Here is a 21,862-nt window from a genome sequence, read left to right on the forward strand (position 1 = left end):
TCTGGAGGGTCTGAGATCCCTTCCTGAGTTTAGCCCACTGGAGGCCCGCGTCTTTATGGGGGAATTAGACACCAAACAAATATCTCGCATATATCAATCTTTGATCATACACTGCTCCTCGGATTTAAGCTCCCTTAAGGAGAAGTGGGAGGAAGATGTGGGACCGCTGGAGGAGGAAGATTGTAATGAGGCTCTGGCGAGTTCTAGAGGCGCGGCCATTTCGATTCGCCTCCGGCTCATCCAATTTAAATATTTTCATAGGGTGTACTACACGCGGCAGAGGCTATGGAGAGCAAGACTCATTGCGTCCCCGGAGTGCACTAGATGTGGGAGTGAGGAAGGTACCTTCCTCCATACAGTGTGGAGTTGTGGACGTCTGGACAGATTCTGGTGCGGTGTCTGGAATGGCCTGGATGAGGCGTTGAGTTGGGTGCTCCCGCGCACGCCGCGCTTGGGACTGCTGCAGGTGCTGGAAGGAGTGGGGGGGGCAACATGTACAAGAGGCATTTGCTACTATTGGGACTGACGATAGCCTAACGCGACATAGCAAGGGCCTGGAAGGACCCACAGCCCCTGTCACTTCTCGCTTGGAAGAGGGGCCTAGATTTCTGCATGGGGATGGAGAAGCCCATATTCCTGGCTCGTGGTTGCCCCAGTAAACATTATAAGATATGGAAGAGATGGGCAGATTACAGGGGTATATGGCTGGAGCCTACAGTAGAGCAGGATCCGGATCTGGACATATGAGAGAACTTGCCGACCGGATGAGTGTGTGCGAGTGGCTTGAACAGTCGATTGTCATGCGGGTGGGAGAGAACTGGATGGGAGGGGGCGGTTGTTGGGGGGGGGGGGGGGGGGGGGGGGGTCGAGGAGGGAGCCTTGTTCACTCAAACTGTTTACATTGTTTAGACTACAAAAGAAATTACTGAAAGTGTTATTGTACAAATGTGATGATTCTTGGCAGATACCTCTGGGATACAGAGATCTGTGGCTACCCATGTGACCAGTCAAAATCTGTTTTGGAAAAAAAAAAACGTCTGTGGCAGTCGCACGTTGGGGATTTCTGGCCTGTTTTTGTCTCTGGATCATCATTTTAAGGTTGGGTATTGCGGGCATATTACTAGCAACATGGACGGGAATGTGTTGTGAATCCTCCCTCAAGGCTGCATCACTTGAGTTCATAGGAGGTGGATGCAAGAGGTTTGTTTTGTTGAACCTTCTCTCTTATCTCCATTGCAGAGGCACTCAGAGTGGTTATGCTCAGATGTGCTTTCAACACAGTCACCAAGAATAACCACTCTGCCTATACAATAGTATGAAAAATATTGCAGACACCACCAACGACTTCTGCACTCAGTCCATCTATCCTTATAATAAAGAACCACTATATTTGAGCAGTTGCCCTTCCTTGATTTCACGTACATTGCTGGTCTTGCTGCAGCCATTTCTTTTGATTCTATGTCAGGACCGGAGGCTCCGATTATGCTATTTCTTTCTTCACTTTAATCTATTCATTTCTCCACAGCAGCGAAATCCAACCCATAAACATTTTGTTTTGTCCATGGAAATATCCACCTGGAAACAAAGCAAAATTCCAATAAGCTTGAACAGACTACAACACCCATGAGTCCATCACATAACACCAGTCCAAAGTCCTTCCTCCGTGTCAGTCCCTCTTAGAAAGGTCCTTCACCCTGATTGTCCCTCCTCTTTCTTCCCTGCTCGGCAACAACAGATAAGTCACCTTTTTTGTTCTGGTGCTTTCGGGGTTACCTCTTTGCTTATTGTGTGCTTCAATTCTTTTTTAATGCTTTGTTGGCGGGTCTCTGCCTCGCCTTGTTGGGACTCTGCTTGGTTTGGGCTTTTTTCCCGCAGGTTCCTGGCCGCGGGAGCGCTCCGCTCCTTTTGCGGCTATCCCCGGTGGTGCGGTCCCCTATTGTGGCCTCTAGGGGGCGCTCCCGGGTCTCGTTGGTCTCTGCAGCACGTCTCCTCAGGCCAGGGAAACGCATGGCGAGACACACTAGCCTTGTTCCCCTATCGCCATAACGTGACGCCCTTGGGGGGTCTATAATTCCACTAATTGTGCATTCCATGCCCCGGCGGGGGTCTGTATTGCGGCAACGCTGCGTGAATCGGCTGTGGGCAGGTACTGTGTCCGGTAGGTTCGAGAAGCATGTAGCTCGCCGGGTGGCGGTTGGTGTCCCGTCAGGCTCTGCCTGAGGATGCACGCGCTTGGGTCCCGGACTGCCTACATGTTGGGGTTTTACCCTGCTTCAGACACTTTCGCAGCCTTTCAGACTGCCCATATTAGTAAGTGATTAACCCCTTGTGCCCCATTTGCAGTGTTTCAGGGGAGGAGAGTCCCTGCGTAGAGGCAAGCCTGGTCATTGGGGACTGTAGCGCAGGACTGACAGCTCCCTGTGGTAAAGGGGTGATACCCCAGTTTCTGGGCTAAGCTGTAGGGTGTGTCTTTGGGGGACTAGTCCGCATGAGTGCAGAGGAATACTAAGAGGAGGAGCAACATTACTTACCTTTGGACGACCAATTTTTTCAGGCTGTTGATGACTCCATTTTCAAATGTGTGAATGATGTGGTGGCGCCCATGGAGGCGCGTCTTACGAACCGCATCATAGCGGGATGGGCCAGATTGGCCCATGCCCGCGTAGATTTCCCGGGTTCTGTACCTACCTTGCCCCAGGGGGAGGGTCCCCCATTACCCAAGAAGGGACGTGTGGAGGAGGGTCCCGGGGGATCCCAGGGGGTGGATTTGGATGCTTTCGACCGCCTCAGGGACGCCTTTGTCGCTAAGCTGTCCAACCCGACCTCTGTACCTTCGCCGGTCCAGACTCCCGCGGAATCTGTTGGGCCAGACTCGCCATCCCTGGATGGGGGCTCCCTAGCTGACTCAGACGACGACGAGGGGTCTTCGCGGTCTTGGAGACCGTCAAGTTCGGTGGCAGACTTGCCCCAGGACTCCTCAGGCATGCTTAACCCGGACGACATAGTCCACCCGAGGTCAGCTGCCTGGGGACAAGGTGGCCAAGTTCGTGGCGGGTCGCCTCAGCAAACCTTTGGAGAAGGGGGTTGTTTGCGGGCTGAGTGTCCTCGCCCCACCTTGGAAGGGAAGGTGGCCTGCACACCGGAGCTTGACTTCAAGATGACCACCTTCCTGGACAAGTGTATGAAGGACAAGTGTATGAAGGACTCCCGCAAGGGTATAGATCGTTCCTGGCGATCTTGCCAGGATAAGCTTCTTGATGCAGTGGGGCCCATGACATAAATATTGGATATGGCAGAGGAGGCAAAGGTGTCTGGCTCAGTCATATCCCCGGAAGTCCTTTTGAATTTGGCACAGTGGGCGATGGATCTTCCTAGGTAACGCCAACTGTGCCCTCTCGACGGAACAGAGACGCTCGCTCCTCATTAAGCTGGATCCCAAGTTAGGCGACCTGGCATCTTTGGAGGCCGGGACAGGGGAGCCTATTCGGAGCCCCCTTTGTGAAGGAGCTAAGCAAGTTTGTGGCCACCTTCACGAGTTTGAACAAGGCCCAGTCCAACATCAAGAGGGAGTTCCAGTACCGTTTTTCCAACGGGGTCGGTCGTGGCAGGGGCCGCCCGACCGGCAGTGGCCAGCAATCCAATCCCGGTAGGGGACAAGGCTCCGCGCGGGATCAGTACAGCACTTCCGCCAATTATACCAACTTCTATCCAACCAGGGGACAAAAATTCCGTGGCCGTGGAGGATACCGGAACATCGCAGGCGGACAGGCAAACGGCGGTAAGTCTGATTCCTCATTCTCAAATCTGTATTGGGGGTCGGCTAGCGCCCTTTCAGGAGGCATGGCGAGCGGTCACAACCAATGCCTGGGTCTTGCAAACAATCCAGGGGTTTCACATAGAGTTTTACGATTCGCCCGCCAAAGGAGTCTTCCTTGTCCTATCTCATTCTCAGAGGCAGGCGCCCGTCTGGTAGACGAGGAGGTCTCCGAGCTGCTGCGCAAAAGGGGCCATCTGTCTGTCGGTTTTGCACCCCGAGGGTTTTCGAGCAATATCTTCCTTGTGGAGAAGACCGACGGGGGCGGTGTTCGGTCATCAACCTGAAAGAGTTCAATGGATGGTTGGTGTACAGGCACTTCAAAATGGAGGGGGATTCATCTCCTCCGGGATGTTCTTCTGTAGGGCGACTGGATGACGAGACTCAATTTCAAGGATGCGTATTTGGTAATACCGATCCATCCGCCTCAGACGTTTATTGCAGTTTCAATGGCGGCAGCAGGTTTATGAGTTCACCACCCTTCCGTTCTGACTGTCCTTGGCACCCTGGTGTTTCACGAAGGTCATTCATCCGGCAGTGGAAATCCTGCGGTGCCAGGGGGTTTGGATGATCGTCTATTTGGACGACATCCTTCTGATGGCCCAGTCTCCTCAGACATTGTCCGGTCAGGTGCAACAGACTGTTTCTCTTTTACAGAGTCTGGGGTTTGTGAACAACGGGGACAAGTCAGTTCTCTCCCAGACGCAATCCATCGTTTTCCTGGGCTATGTGGTGGACTCTGTTCACGCGTCCTTGAGCCTTCCCTCTCGCAAGATTGGCCAAGATCTGACATCTGCTACGGCAGACCATTTCCAAAACTCACATTTCCCTCCGCCAGATTACCTGTGTGGTAGGACTGCTGTCATCATCCATTCAGGCAATCTTTCCAGGGCCCCTGCACTATCGTGCGTTACAGCGTTTGAAAGCGCACCATCTCAGAAGTGGATTGTCTTACAACCAGCCGGTTCCCCTGTCCACCGAGGTCCAGGAGATGTCGTGGTGGCTAGCCCATATGGACGCCTGGAAGGGCAGAGCCATCTTTGGGTCGACTCCAGACATGGTCAGAGTCGGATGCCAGCAGGTCGGGCTGGGGTGCCCGCTGCGGCGATTTCTCTACGGGAGGTGCCTGGTCGTTAGACTAGCAGGAACTCCACATCAATTGCCTGGAGTTGTTGGCAGGCTCTTTCGGGGTCCGGTGCTGGACCAGGGACAGGGTTCGTTCGTGCGTTCTGTTGAAGATGGACAATGTCTCCACGGTGCATTACATCAACCACCTGGGGGGCTCCTGGTCCCAAGCCCTGGCGAACTTGGCGAAGGAGTTCTGGGGGTTTTGCTTGGCCCACCACGTTTCAGTGATGGCAGAGTACTTGCCGGGTCAGGCCAACCAGGTCGCAGACTGGCACTCTGCATTGAGGGATTCCAGTCAATGGAAGCTGGATGTTCAGGTCTTCCAGTGGTTGTCCGACCTTTGGGGTCCTTGCTCAGTAGACCTATTCGCGTCGCGCTTGGATCACCAACTCCCGAGGTTCTACAGTTGTAGACCGGATCCATTGGCACAGGCGACGGACGCTTTTCTGCATGAGTGGAGTCAGGAGAGAGGTTACGTGTTTCCGCCACTCTCCTTGACTCACTAAAAGGCGCCGAATCCCTTGGATTCTCCATCAAACTCAATGAGTCCACCTCATTTTCAGGAGGACTTATCTATCGTCCACCAGGCACCGCCACCAAATTTTTAGATTCCCTCAGTGACACCCTCGGACAACTCCTAATCAGATACCCGCATGCCACCCTGCTGGGTGATTTCAACCTGCACCTCGATTCCACAGAGGATGCGCAGACACTTAACTTCCACCAAACATTGAAGATTTTCAACCTCCAACAAAAGGTTAAGGAACCCACCCACCGAGCGGGACACACCCTAGATGGGATCTGTACCAATCTCCCCTCTCTAGAAACCCACACCCCAGTCCCACAAATCTGGACTGACCACAATCTGATCCCATTCCTCATCAGAACCCCCCAGCATATAAACGCAATTAAACCTTGCTTTTCTCCAGAGAACCAGGTCAACTGGAAAAAGGTAGAAGAAGCCTTCAAACTCAATCCCACCTTTGAGACCCAAATCCCCAACATGTCGGGAGATGTGGAACAAAACTCCCAATCCTTCCACAACTGGATATCCCACGAAATTAAAATCCGTGCCCCACCCAAACGCACCAGAAGAAATGGTACAAAAACTAAAACGAACGCCCCTTGGTTTACACCAGAAGTAGCCAAGGCTCACCTGCTTTGCAAAAAAGGAGAACGCAAATGGCGAAAAACATATGATAGCTTTTCCTTAGTTGGACGTAGGAGTTTCTGTCCATGCTATCACTCGACTATAAAAAACGCCAAAAAAGACTTCTACACCAGAACCATTAATGACGCCAAACCAAAGCAAAAAACTCTGTTTGCAATAGTGAAATCCTTCACCCATCCTGCAGCCTTACAGTCTGAAATACCCCCCTCTCAAGATCTCTGCGACAAAATAGCAGATTTCTTTGAAGAGAAAATCAACCTTATTCAGAAGGACTTCCCTCCATACCAACGTTCCCAGTCCCCCGCCAGACAGGAACCTGAAGACAATACCTCGGCTCACCTAAAGACCTTCTCACAGGTCACCCTAGCCCAATCCAAGGAAGTCATCTTAGCATGCAAATCAGGCGCCCCCTCCGATTCCTGTCCTCCTAGTATCCTACATCAACTGATTGACACTGTCAATCCCATCATCAATGAAATAGTAAACACTTCCCTCAGTACTGGCATTGTCCCTAGTGCATGGAAACATGGCACTGTTAAACCTCTGACGAAAAAACCAAACAAACCCCCTTCGGACCTGACCAACCTCCGCCCTATCTCCCTCCTCCCAGTCTTGGGTAAAATCACAGAACAAATAGTCTACAGGGAACTCAAAACCCACCTGGAAACAAACAATATCCTCCACCCCCAACAATCAGGATTCCGTCCTCAGCACTCAACAGAAACAGCCTTGATTGAGTTGACTGACTCCATAAAAATTCTCCAAGACCAAAGGAAAAACGCCGTACTGATTTTGTTGGACCTCACGGCAGCGTTCGACACAATCTCCCACCTAATACTCCTAGACAGACTTAGGGACATTGGCATCTCTGACCTGGCATTGGATAATATCCTTCCTTTCCGAAAGATCACAATCCGTTAAACTAGGACCTTTCAGCTCTGCAGAGAAAAAGATTCGATCAGGAGTCCCACAGGGCTCTATTTTAAGCCCTCTGCTCTTTAACGTCTACCTCATACCCCTTATCTCGCTGATCGAATCCTACGGTATCACTGTTACATCCTATGCCGACGATACCCAACTCATAGTCCCGCTTGAAGAGAACTCCACGACTGCCGAACAAAACTTAACAAACTGCCTGAAAGATGTCTTCCTGTGGATGGAAACCAACCACCTCAAGTGTAACACAGGGAAGACAAAAATCCTCCCCATAGGGAAAAACGTCAACTTCTGTCCCCATCTCTGGTGGCCAGAGGACTCCACAGCCCCCCCACAGACCGTCGCTACTGCAAGAAACCTTGGAGTCACCTTCGACACTGACCTGTCCTTTGACCAGCATGTCAGGACAGTTGCAGGAAGCTGCTTCGGAATCATTAAATCCCTCAAAATTTTTTTTGATTTCCTACCAATTGAAGCCAGAAAGACGGTTACTGTGGCACTAATCCTATCGCGCATAGATTACTGCAACGGCCTCCTGGCAGGTGTGAAAAAAACCACACTCAAAAAACTTCAGAGTGTCCAGCATTCGGCTGCTAGGCTGGTGCTTAAACTCCCCAGAAGATCTTCAGCCTCCTCCGCCCTGAGAACCCTCCACTGGTTGCCCTTGCACAAAAGGATCCTATTCAAGATCCTAACCGTGGCTTTCCGGGCATTCAACCATATTGGTCCCAAGTACCTAGTCAAACGCTATTCCCACAACAACCCACACAGGACCCGGAGATCCTCCAACAACAACCTTCTAACACTAGTTAAGTTCAACCTAAAAACCAAAGGGGGTAAAACCCTTACCAACCTATCCTCCAAAGCATGGAACGCCATGCCCCAGCATCCGAGATCCCTGACAAAGGAATGCCAATTCAGGAGACAACTGAAAACATGGATCTTCAGCCTATCGGACGAGTATGTGCGGGACACCATCTAATCCTGCCTAAATCTCTCCCTTCCGCACACCTTCCAGTCAGCGCCAGGATGCTTCTTCCGAAGCGACAGTCGCGCTTTATAAATACCGTTTCCAATTCCAATTCCAATGATTGTCCGCCTGTCGGCTCAGGTCTGCAGCCAGAGGGCTGAGGTGGTGTTGGTTAAACCGCTCTGGAGGTACCAAATGTGGTTTACAGTTCTTCTTTAACTTTCTTGGGAATCTCCTATCCTACTCCCCCGTTTCTTCTTCTTCGGAATCCAGAAGGAGAATGTGAAAAGTTGGCCCGATATATGATGCGGACTAGTTCTAGGGATCACCTTGTATCAGTCCAGACAACCCTTATGGTGATTGGTTGTAAGTCAACCTTATGGACCAGCTATCCTAATGGTAGAATGGACAAAGAAGACGTAGGCTAAACTCTTTTGGCATGTGAAGCCAGCTGTTTTACCACGCATAACCCCTTGAATACCAGATGACAGGACACCACACAGGTTGGTATAAAAATAAACAATATATTTATTACTAACAAACACCTCTGAACTCTTTAGGAGATCAGAGGGCTAAGCACATAACAAAACTCTTAAGAAAAATACAGTAAGTCGCACAAATTACAATGGTGCCCTAGGGGCACGACAAACCATATACTAAGTAAATGGTATAAGTAGAACGATAGAAGAAATGAGGATGCCCAGAGGCTGCAGAATTGCTGGGACTACACTACCCTAACCTTAGGTAAGGAGCAGGAGGCCCACGGGACGCGTGTGCAGTGTTAGAACACATATGCGGGTTTCAATGCAAAGTCAATGGGCATGAACAAATTACGAAATAGGTAAGTAAAGACAGTTCCGACTGGTTGAGACTGAAACTACAGGATACCTGGACACTAGGAGAGTCAATCTACCTATGAGCACCGAAATGCTCTCGTTACCTCACCCACGGAATGCGGGTGAATAGGTGTTAAAGTGTGTCTGGTTTCCGCGTTGAAGTCAATGGAGCCATGGAGAAAGATGCTCCAGCAGGAAGATGTCCGGAGTGATCCAAGGGTGGATCAAGGAAGATGGAGACCTGAAAGCAGAGGGGGCAGTGTTCACAGTAACTAGCCAGTGACCGGAGTGGAACCAGGAAGGAACCAGATGATGTCGCGATCAGATGAAGAGTGGACGCTTGACTCTGCAGCCACGTGAACCAGGAGGTGTCTTCGACGACCAGGATGGAGGCATGAGCTGTCCCACGCAGGCTCTCGCTGTCTGATCCGGAATCGGAGTCAACAGGCCTTGGCAAAGGCAACCCACGCTGTGAGTGTAGATGGCGTCTGGTGCGGACCAGGAGGGTACGGGGTGCTTCTCTTTTGGAAGGAAGCAAGGGCCAGTCTGGAGCAACTAGACGGTGTAGATTTCAAGGATAGTCTAGGAGGCCACTAGCCAGCCGGCAAGTGACCAGACAACGCGTCGAGCAGCAATCAAGCAAAGGGCCCAATGCAGATCTCGTGGACGCTGGAGGGCTGATCTTTGGTGCAGGAGCTGCTCGGGGCTGGGGCTTCTCAATCCCCAAAGCACTTTCTCGAGGATGCCTCAGAAGTCGTGCTGGAAGCGAAGTGGTTTCTTCAAGATGGCCGGTCCCACGTGTCTCAGCGCACCCACGGATCGCAGCTGTGCTGCAGATGTGAGTTGAGGTCGGAGAGGTCTGGAGGCTCTGAAGTCTGGTTCCACCAGGAAGGACGACAAAGTGAACCGCTAGGACGCTTGTTGGTGCCTGCAGATGCAGGGTGGTCACTCCTTGGCCACAAGGGAGATTTCTTCAGTCTTCTGTGCAGCAGAACGTCGAAGTCCAGAGTTTCTTCTTGTAAAGTTGTTCAGGATTAATCTAATTTGGAATGGGACCAGCTCTTACCTTTATTCTGCTAAAGGGGGCTGTACTGTGACTAGGTTCCTCCCATGGGTGGGACCAGGAAGTGGGTGGTTACATCCCCTATCCTTTGTCCGGTTTCGTGCCAGAGCTGGGGCTGGAGTGCCCAAGCAACTGGTTTGAACCGGGGTATGCACAGGGACACTGTGTGCCACAGGCATGTCTCATTCCTTTCAGCCCTGCCTATCTGGATACACAAAGTCCTGTCTGGGGTGGTGCTAGCAACTCCCCAGGCAGGAAATCCTTTGTCCAGGCCTCCGTTGCTGGAAGGACTCCCAGCAGCAGGAGGTCAGACTTGTGTCTGTGACAGCAGCATCCATTTTGTGATGCAGAGGCTCTGGTTAACTTTAACCCGTTCGATGCTGATGACGGAACCGCTCCATCATCAGCTGCGGTTGGGCTGTGCTGATGATGGAGCGTTTCCGTCATCGCGCGGCGCGTTCCATTGAGCGGGCGGGCCATGACGGAACCGCTCCGTCACGAGCACAGCTCAACCGGGGCTGGTGACGGATCGGTTCTGTCACCAGCATGCGGCCTCCGCGCGGCCGCCCCGCTCTTTTAGCGCTGCGGCGGAATAGCCGCTGCAGCGAAAGAGTTAACCGGGGTTCTAGTTACATATATGTCGTGCCCCTCTAAAAGGGTGGAATGCTACCCCCGTCGCCAGAACTGCTGAGGTGGTAGTATTCCAATTCGTATGACACCTTACTCGACATGTTTTGATAATGCTATGCCAAAGTTGGCAATAACTACGAGGATTATAATGCACTTAAGGGTATAGCGTTATCATGGAACAGCTATAAGGACATGGTTCTGAAAGCTGCAGACAAGCTCAGCTCATGCTAGAGCACCATCTCACATAATTCCAAGCACTCTGCCTTCAGGATTGATAAGCCTGCCATAGGAGTGACTGATAGGAGGATATGTGTCCATTTTAGGGTTAGAGATAGGTATACTATATCTACAGCAAAGGGTGATTACACCACCTTGCCCCAGCTGTGTTACCAGCCAGTTGTGTCTGTTTAGATGGCCAGCCAGGGGTGGCACAATACATGCTGCAGCCCCTGGTAGGCCTTGGGTACACTTATGCCCTGTGTACACTGTACAAGGACTTACAAGAGTGACCCAATACCAATTGGTAAATGCACCTAAAGTACATGTATGTCAATTTAGAGAGAGAACAGCTAGGCTGTGGGTCTGATTAGCAGGCCCACAGCCAGGGAAAGTCATAAACAAGTGAAGCAAAAAGCAAAAATCTGGGGTGACCATAGAATTGCAGACCCTACTCTCCTACAGAGAACATCACCTGGTTTCTCAGGGCTCTCTCCTTCTCATGGCATGGCGCCTTACCGGCGACGTTGGTCGCTCCCAGGCCTACCGGGATCAGCGGAATCTCTTTTATCACAGGCATGGGCCACCAGCACCTCAAAGCGTTATCGGTCCGCATGGACTAAATGGCTACGTTGGTGTCTTCAACAGGACTTGGATCCAGTGGTCGCAGGAATCGTTCCCATCTTTAACTTCTTGGCTGAGTTGGCGACAGACGGTCGGGCATACCGCACGATCAACGCTATGCGTTCCGCTATTTCTGCGGGTCATGAGCCGATTGATGGAACTCCGGTGGGTGAACACCCTTTTGTGTGCAGACTCGAGAGTTATTCGTATGTCATTGCCCCCGGAACCAAGGTACTCTGTCCTGTGCAATGTTAATGTGGTTCTCAATCTGTTCTGGTCTTGGCAGCCTAACAGGTACCTCCCCCTGAAGGAGCTGTCGGCTAAGCTGGCCATGTTGTGTTTGGTTTATTGCCGCAGAGTGTCGGATGTGCGTGCACTAGACATCTCGGCACAAGTTTTTTCCCCAGATAGGGTGACCTTTACGATTGGTCGACGTACAAAGTCTGCTTCTAGAACAATTTCCTATCCGGTCTTTGCGGAAATGCCCAAGCTCTGCGTGGTGCAGTGTCTCAAAGCCTACGAGGACTTAACCTTAGATCTTCGCCCTCCGGGCGAACGACAGCTCCCGATTGCTTTAAAGAAACCGCACAAAGCAGTCTCTTCCCCCACCATCACGAGGTGGGTGCGCTGGGTCATGCAGGAGGCGGGTATTGACACAAAAAAGTTTAAAGCTCATTCAGCCAGAGGTGCCATGGCCTCTAAGACATTTTCTCTAGGCGCTCGCCTGGAAGATCTTAAGCGGGCTGCAGATTGGTCCTCAGATTGCTCATTTGGTGGGGAGTAAGCTTTGAACTAGCATAATCGGAGCCTCCGTTCCGGACATAGAAACAAAATTTGCCTAGCTATGTAACAGTAAGTTTCAATTCTATTAAGGACACAGAGGAGAGGATTATTCCTCCCACGGCACTGTGGTACGAACCTGCCCGTACGGCAGTAAGTAAAAACTTTTCCTTTACGTCTGTATAGTTGGTTTACAAAGGTTTGCCTACGCGATAATTTTTTGATTGGTGGAGGCTATGTTTTCTCTGGAGCTTTACACTGGTGTCTTGTGTTTTAGGACAAGATGGAGCCAAACAAGACCAGTGACTCAGAGGCGTTCGCGCGAAGAAAGAGGAGGGACAACCAGGGTGAAGGACCTTTCTAAGAGGGACTGACACTGAAGAAGGACTATGGACTGGTGTTATGTGATGGACTCCTGGGTGTTGTAGTCTGTTCAAGCTTATTGGAATTTTGCTGTGTTTCCATTGGATGTTTCCATGGACAAAAAGAGAAATGTTTATGGGTTTGATTTCGCTGCTGTGGAGAAATGGATAATAAAGTCTAGAAAAAAATAGCATAATCCTCGCCTCCGTGTCCTTGATAGAATTGAAACTTGCAGTTACATAGCTAGGCAAATTTCGATTCTGTTGCTAATAAAGAAAAAAGAAAAAAAAAAGCTTGTTTGTTTTTTACAATGTTTTTAATGTTATGTACACTGTCTGTACTGTGTGCCTGTTTGCGAAAAAAAGAAAAATTGTTTAATTTTGGCTAGCAATAAAGAAAAGAAATAGTTTAGAAACCCTGTTGAAAAAGTAAAATTAGATTATTAATTTGCACATTACAACCTAGAAAAAATTTATAATGTGTCTTAGTACTTTATGAGAATGTCTGAAATGTTCAAAATCAGATTTGGCTTTTGAGGTTTTCTCAATCTCCATTTTGTTGGTTTACTAGTTGTGGAAACAAAAAGAAAGAGGATATAGAATAATTTATTTGGTTAATTGTGGCTAGCAACAGAGAAAAGGAAGAATGTGGAAACACTGCTGAAATTGTTACATTGTATAGCTTGTTTGCACAATACAACCTAGAAAAAGGGTGCTTGTTAGAGAAGGAAAAATGGAAAGGTGAGATTGGTTTACCTGACGTACCGTGAGCCTTGGAACTTTATGAGAAAGTATTGTTTTCAGAATCAGGTTTGGGCTTTGAGTATTTCGCCACTCAAAGTTGTTGATTTTCTAGTTGTGGAGACAAAAAAGATAGAACAAGTTATTAGCTTCCCATTCTTTACTATTGTTATGTTTTTATGTATCGCCGGCTTCTTTGTAAAGGTTGGCTTACTTCTAAATGTGTGATGCCTCATTTGGTATGGGGTTGAAAGGTGAATATTTTCTGAGTCACCACAGTACTTGCAGAATATGTCTAGCACTATAAGAAAAGAAAAAACATGTTTCTACATTTCCAATAACAATTTTATTCACCCTTCCGGTCACTGATGAGAACATGCTCAGAATTAAACCCCAAGTGGAGAAATAATAGAAAATGTGCCCCCGGTCGATGTCCAGCACCTGCCCTGAGGTACGCCCCTGCGGAGTTAGAATAGTAATTTTGCCCCCAGTCAGTGTCCAGCACCTGCCCTGAGAGATGACCCCAGCAAAGTTAGAATAGTAATTTTGACCCCAGTCAACATCCAGCACCTGCTTTTGAAGGATACCACCTTTCCTCAGGGACGCCCACAGCAGAGTTAGAAAACTAAAATTCGCCCCCAAGCACTGTCCAAAACCTGCCCTCAGGAACACCCCCAGTGGGATTAGAATCGTAATTTGGCCCATAGTCACTCACCAGCACCTGCCCTGAAGGAAGCAGCCCAGCGAAGTAACTTTTTTTTGTCACAAATTAGTGTCCAGCACCTGGCCAGAGGGATACCCCAGCAGCCTTTGGTTGCTAAATTTGCTCCCAATCACTGGCCAGCACCTTCCCAGAGGGACACCCCCAGTGGAATTTGATTACAAAATTTGCCCCCAATCACTGTCCGGCACCTGCCCTGAGGGACGCCCCCAGTGTAGTTAGAATATTAAAATTCCACCCCCAAAGCACTGTCCAGCGCCTGCCCTGAGGGAAACTCTCAGTGGAGTTAGAATTTTAAAATTTCCCCTCAGTCATTCTCCAGCACCTGCCCAGCGTAAGAAAGACATTAAATATTGCCCCAGTCACTGTCACTGAAGGAAGCTCCCCAGCGGAGCTACATTATTATTTTTGTGTCACAAATTAGTGTCCAATGCAAAAAGAACAATTGGACAAATTGGTGTCCAGCACCTGGTAAGAGGGACACCCCCAGCAGCTTCAGTTACTAAATGTTACCCCAATAACTGTCAAGCACCGTTCCAGAGGGGCACCCCAAGTGGAGTTTGATTATTACTAATGGCCCCAGCCAGTCTCCAGCACGTATCCAGAGGGATGCCCACAGAAAAGTTAAATTGGAAAATTTCGAAAGTTTCTCATTACTTTCATGAAAAATGGAGTTAATTGTTAATCGCATTATAGTAACTGATTACTGTAGTGGGTAAAAAAAAGAATTCTAGGGGGGGGGATGTCAAAATCTGAAAAATAATGGAGCAAGAAATCAATAATAATCATTCGGACTAACATGCTTGTACTGTTTACTTAACCTCTGTAATTACTTTACCTGGTAGATGGCAGTGCCTCCACAGCAAACTGTCACTGTTCTGAGAGAGCCAAGGAGACGGGTGGTCATGAGCAGTGTCAGTGTACCACTGATCACAAAATGGTGGACGGCACTTTTTATAGTAGTAACCATATTTTGAACAAAAATATGTATTGACATATACCTTTTAATGTGTTGAATATTCTGACTGAAAGTGTATTTACTTGAAATGTTTGAGGAAAACATTTTCTAAAGTCGTCACTTACTAGGACAGCCACTTTAATTTTGCTCAGGTTGTTTACAAGCAGGAAAACAAAGGAAGGACTACAGTTGTAACAGGATCATTTCTGATGTATTGCTCTAAGTTATAAGTGTCTTGTGTATTTTTTTTTACATTTTTCGGTAAAATGTTTTTAGAAAGTAAAATAACTGCGTTCCTGTAAATTTCACTACATTTTGGAAAATGTAAAAAAATATTTCTCTAAAAATACACTTAGCAGTGCAGAAACCTTTTTTAACATGTTTAATAAACTTGCGTTGTAATGGCATGTGTGGTAAAGGTTGTTTCATTGCATCTCTATGGACACGTGTAGCAGTGGTAGGTAATGACGAGCATGATTTAGACTTCTTCATGGTTTAGACCGCATAGTAACGGCATGCATGGTAAAGGCATGCGTGTTACAGTAATACATCCAGCTAAAAGTGCCTGTAGAGCATAGATTTGCAAAGCTTTAAAAATGCTAGTACTGACAAACACTCATGCCTCTGAAGGGTCATAAAGCATGGATAGTAGTGGTAAGATTATACAGGGTGGGGGTTGGAGGGGAAGAAGCCAGACGGGTTGGGACTAGAAGAAGCAATACGAACAAGGACAACGGGAAGATGAAAATAGTACATTAATCAAGCACAAGCAGCAGCATTACATAACTAAAGATGAAGCAATCAATACTTGATCCATGCACCAGTCAAATGAAGAAGTCGTACAATTAGGAGGAAGCAAATAAGAGTGACAAAGTCAACTAATGGTAAGCTATGGGCGGGTTCCAAGCCCTTTGTTGTATACAATAACAAGCGACAGCACATGCAAGTGCTGTCTTAGGGTAGACATTATGAGTCCATATCCAGCTCAGTTTATTGGGATTTGGAAACTCGCTGGTGTTATATTTACATAGGCGTTACCCAGCAGCAGGCAACAGTCCTCACCCTTGACGGCCTTTCCAGGAGTAAACAAGTAGTATACATTAGAGGGATTTTGCATAACTGTCTACACGCGTCCTAAACCCAGGCTATGAATATACAATTGTAGTACAATCATGGGGTAATTCTCTGTATTCCCTCTTGAAACGTTACTTGCTATTTCACATGAAATGCCCACAAAAATTTAAATCACTCCTTACATTTCATGAATGACTGATCCATGTATGTTTATGAGAAATTGTACTGATATTTTGGTTTGTTTTTGTCACAGTTCGACTCACTATATCGTGCGATCCACAATAAACACTGAGCAAGCTTTAACCCACTATGATTCGCTGTTTCCAATGGCAATCTACTTAATAAATGAATTTACATACACCAATACTTTTGATAAGAATGTGCTGCAATTACAATCTTTGATCTCTTCCCAATGGTATATTTTGACCGCCTTAATATTATAGTCCTTATTACAAGTTTGGCGGTCCGTAGACCACCAAAGGTGATTTTAAAAATACACAAGGTAGCATGTACATTGGAACTTTTACATATTAGTTATTGTCACAGACTTAATGAGTCATTTTCCTTATGAAAGCAACCCCTGTATTACAAAGTCTGAATGTGAGCAACTAAGCAAAAGCTACAATTGTATTTACTTGTAGAGGAATACAATTGTAAATAAGTCAAATTCTAATGAACGTCAGTCCTGAAAACATGAAGAGGTTGAACCAACGGTCAACTATATTTTATCCCCTGGAAAAACATCTTGAACACGGAACTAAAAACTCAAAAGACATTAAGATATAATGTATTTTGTTTGGACTGTCGCTTATCTAAAATAATGTGTCCCTCATTGTTAGAAATGGGATCCTGGCCGGCCAGTACTCGCGTTGAGGTCAGTCAGGGATCACCATTCCTAAGGTCAGGGCAAGGGAGTTACACGCCAAGATAACCCCTACTCGCCCTCTAGGTAACGTGGCGCGAGCAGCAAGGCTGAACTTGGAGGCGATATGAGTTAAGTATTTGCACACGCACCCCAGCAACAACACCCAAGGCCCACCACAAAGGAAACTCCACACAAGGTTATATAAAAATAGCCTTTGTATTACACCAAAACACATTAGATAAAACACACTTTACAATGTGCCAGAGGCACGGGCAGAATTTACAGGGGGATATTTACAAGACAGGGCCACCTGGACCACTGTCAGGACTCAGAAGTAACACTTTCAGAAATAGCACTTAGAAGGTAAAATATAAATTTACTTTAGCACAAAATAGCACACAACCAGTAACTACTGGTAACAGGACCTCACTAGCACCACCTGTACTAGGGAGAAAACAACCACCTACACATCACAATACCTGTAGGGGTGTAAGAACAAAACACATGATGCAATGCATAATATTCATTCAGAGTTGTAAAGGCACATGACGCATAAACAATACATTCATAGGTGCATAGAAAGTACAATTGCGCCAAACTCACGTAAGTCACCACCTGTGACTGTCCCTAGGCCCTCTGGCCTTGTTGGGGCTAGGACGCCCTGTGTCCAAAGTGTCAGGGTCCTAAACGTGGCAGCTGCCCACAAAGTGCTGGGCAGCTGGGTGAAGATGGGGCAACACGATGGAGCCTTGTGGGCTCAAGCACACTGGTGGGCAAAAGGAAATGCCCCCTGGAGCCTCCTCTGGGCTCTAAACACACATGGCACCCAAAGAGCCTCTCTAGGCTCTAAACAAATGTGGGCTGTGAGCATCTCGCAGGGCTCTAAAACAAAATGGGGTCGCCTGAGCCTCTCTGGGCTCTTAACTCATGATGTGCCCCTCAAGAGCCTCTCGTGGCTCAAAGCAACAATGGCCCTCCCAGAGCCTCTCAGGGCTCTTGCACACAGCAATGGGGGCACTCAGGGTTAAAGAAATGCCCCTTGAAATGTAGGAGCTTCTCTGCTGGAGTCCCCCTCCTGGGGACTCAAAAAGGCAATGACCCCTTCTCTAAAGCTTAGGCACTGTCTTTAGAGCCCAGGTACTGTGTTTGCAAAGTCTGGGTCCTCTGGAACGCTCCTGTGCGCTCCCTACGATTACCGGCAATGGACCCTACCAAACCTCACGCATCTGGCGTGAGATGCGCACACCGCAGCCGGTCCAGACAAGGGAAGGGGTACGAGCCGTACTAAGCCTGTGCGACTCGTACCTTCAGGCGGATGGGCCCAAGAACGATCACCAATGCCAGCAGGGTGTGCCAAAAAGTGAGAAGGGTACAACAGGGAGAGGGTGGGCACCGGCGACGCCCCCCTCCTTGGACAGGAACCCCGGCCCCACTCACCGGTCTGTTGAGGCGGCGTCCTCTGTCTGGTCACCCGGTCCCGCTCCTGGGGGCCAGGTACTGCTAAAGGCGGCGGGCGGGGCTCCCTCTCCAAAGCACCGGAGCCCTGCCTGCACCCTCGGACGACCTCCTCTCCTCGGGCTGCGGGGGCGGGACTTCCGGGCAGGCCGCGCAGCGATTGGCCGGCCTGTCAGCTGCTTCCGGGTCACCGTGGGCAGAACGGCGGCCCGCGGGAAGGCTTCACTGCATGAATCTGGTGCAGATGCCGGGGGCACCGGCTTGGCAATTATCAAGAAATCGAGGTGGGCACTCGATAGGCAGGCAAAGCGCTCCTCCGCGCTAAAAGGCGATTTAAAGCGCTCCCTGCTAGCTAAATTTTTAAAGCGCCTCCTGCGCAAAAGTAGCAAATAAAGCGCTATTAGGCGCTGGGGCCGAAATCGAGCGCTCCCAAGCGCTAGGGGAGAGCTCAGGCCCCCAAAGTCCAGGCAGAGCCCCTCAGCAAGGCAGGGGGGGGGCAAGGCTGGGCCCAGAGCCAGCTCACTGGGTCTCCAGGCAGAGAGACACCCCAAGTGGCGGTCCTCTGGCCCAGCAGCAACAGCAGCAGCCCCTCAGGATCCTGGAAGAGAACAGTTTCAGTGGGGACACAGCCCCCTTTTTATACACCAAATCCTTTGTCTAAGGGTGCAGGGTGGGGGAGAAACCAGTCGCAGCTGGTTCTGGAGCACTCTTGATGGCCCAACCACCCCTTTCTTTCACTGGGGAGGCTAGGGTCGTTAGACACACCACAGGGGGGCGGAGCCAGCATTGTGTGGGGAAAACCCAGCCCATCCAGGACACAGGTACACTCCTCCCACACATCACTCATGCTAATCTCCCCCTCACCACCGGGCAGACCCATCCAGACTTCCTGGAGCCTGGCATGCCAGCCAGCTCCAGCCAATCACGCTCCAGCACCCTCACTGCACACATACCTCAATGTCCAGAAGTAGCACTTCCCTTCTAGACACATACATGCCGCATACACCATCTCGCAGCATTCACTCTCACGAGTTTACGCATACTAAATTCGAGCCTGCACTCCCCACGCATCAGGAACTACCAGGGACACACACATTCCCCATGCATTCCTATGGGAGGGCAGGCCAGCCATACTACACGCACGCACTTTCACTCTGGGACCCAGGGAAAAGTGCGCAGAGACCCAAAAATCACTAACACAGGGTCACAAATAAAAGCAAAAAGATTAGGGGGGAACCAGCCCTAAGGGCCAAGTCCAACACTCATACTAACCTACAAACATGCACCACTTTTTTATAATATGTATTATTGACAGAACGTACATTTGGAGATAAGAGACATAAGGCAAATGTAAGTAAATATGCTGTTTGATGTACCAGCTAAACACACAAATATAAAGACCAAAACTAGATTTGCAACAATGCCTAAGCATTTTCAGTATGTAGCATAATAAAGAACGTACTAGGATCTTCAGCACGCTGCTACTTTTTTCCATAACGATTACAGAATGAGTCTGCAGTGCAGACGCAGGCTCTTATCTGCTTGCATTAAGCTGTGGAGGACACCAGGTTATGCCCTGCAGACCCACCCTGAAAACTGAATCAGCAGTGACAGGAGTACTCCCAGTTCTTGCAATCCACTACCCCCAAGGCAACCATCCTAAACACACCGCCCTGTCCCCCTGCAAGAAGCTACGGTGCAGTATACATGCAAAAGGGCTAGTTAGCTCACCTGTTGCCCCAAAAAGGCCGTGTGGGCAGGCACTTCCTGATATCCTCTCAATCAGGAAACTTTTCCCTGCTCCCAAGAGTCATGCATCCGTTCCTTAACAGTGACCTGCAAGTAGGCCACATTTTCTAACCATCGCTTCAGTACTCCCGATAGTTCAGAAGGGTTGGCTCACTACCAAAAAGCTTTTAAAGATAGGGCACATCGGGTGGAAACGGCCGCAATGTGAGCGAGCTCCTCCGATATTTTCCTGTCCTGCATGACTCCTTAATGCACAACTTAAAAATCGCCCCAAAAATACAAGCCTCCGGATAGCGGTGGGAACATCCGTGCCGAAGATCGCCGCTGAAGACAGCGCCGAAAGCCTTCAGAACTGCTGAGAAATCTGGACCGGAGCGCGTCCTACGCTGCGTGGACGTAAACGTTCGGAGGGCTTGCTACGTGAGACCCGGCGGTGGTGACGTGCGGCTGCCGCGCGCTATGCCTGCCCAGTGTGCCACTTGCTGTCTGATGACTGCGCAGACGTCCTGGAGAGTCGACAGAAGCGGTAGACGGCTGGGGCACTACCTAGACCGAGGTCAGTTAAACAAATGAGCACAGACCCGTCACTGCGCACGGAGTACGATTGTAAAAATACCCTGAATGTGGCCCCAATGCTGGGATGGCTAGATTACTCCTACGCTGCATTAGACGTCACTACACACGGTGCAGAAAAGACAGAGGCTTTATGGCGCAGTTCATGCCATACAAACAAAACACCACAACACCAGCGCTTATTACTATCATCTGCTGAGCACTGGTGGCAACCCGAATGGACACCAAACTACCCACCGTCCATCCGATAATACAGAGTGTGCTGCTGGCGAGTGTAGGGTGCAGGCCCTCACACATTGGCCTACACACAGATATGGATGCTACCCTAGAGAAATGGCTGCTGGGGCTTGTGAGAAGTTGGCCTGATATAAGGTTGTCACTAGAACTAGTGATCACTGTGTATCAGTCCAAACAACCCTTATGGTGATTGGTTGTAAGTCAACCTTATAGACCAGCTATCCTAGTGGTAGCGTGGACTAAGCAGTCTTAGGCTAAACTCTTTTGGCATGTGAAGCCGGCTGTATTACCATATGTAACCCCTTGAACACCAAGTGAAAGGACACCACACAGGATATATATTCAAAATATATATGTATTTATTACTACAAATAGTCCCCTGAACTCTTTATGAGCACAGAAGTAAACACGTTAAAACAATACAATTGATAAGTATACAAAAGTTGCACAAATATGGATAGGCCCGGGTGGCCCCTAAAACCATATACTAAAGAAGTGGTATAAGTATCACGAGTCGAAAGGAAGTCAGGCCTAGGGCCTTGGGAATCGCTGGAGCTATGCTGTACTAACGCAAGTTAGGAACTAGGAGGCCCACCGGATCTGGTTTGCAGTGCGCAAAGTAAGGAGCAGTTCACAATGGAATCAATGGATGCGTAAAAGTTTAAAAGGTAAGGGTAGGAAGTCTTCCGGTCAGTCTAGAACTTAACCCTTTGGAATCTGGACACTAGGAGAGTTAAACTACTCGGGGGCACCGGAGTGCCAGCGTTACCTCACCCACAGGAAGCGGGTGCAGTGGGTCAAAGTGTGTCGGGATTCTGCAGGAGTTCAGATGGAGCCTTGGAGTGTTGATGCTGCAGGCGACCTGATGTGAAGGGTTCCGGTGGATCCAAGGGTGGATCTGAAGTGTTGAAGACCTGAAAGCAGAGGGGACAATGTTCACAGTCACTAGCCAGTGACCG

The 21,862-nt window shown here is 49.1% G+C and overlaps 1 protein-coding gene across 1 annotated transcript in view; it reads right to left on the bottom strand.

Annotated features, from left to right (window-relative positions):
- Nucleotides 1–21,862, bottom strand: part of SYCP3 (synaptonemal complex protein 3) — a 1,370,872-nt gene that overhangs the window by 1,272,722 nt on the left and 76,288 nt on the right. Inside the window, exon 2 of the mRNA XM_086919156.1 lies at nt 13,287–13,382. The gene's annotated coding sequence lies outside the window, so the exon portion shown is untranslated. The remainder of the gene's footprint in view (nt 1–13,286; nt 13,383–21,862) is intronic.

The sequence above is a fragment of the Lissotriton vulgaris genome, chromosome 1_1 (assembly GCF_964263255.1).
Source record: "Lissotriton vulgaris chromosome 1_1, aLisVul1.2, whole genome shotgun sequence".
In the NCBI taxonomy this organism is placed as follows: Eukaryota; Metazoa; Chordata; class Amphibia; order Caudata; family Salamandridae; genus Lissotriton; species Lissotriton vulgaris.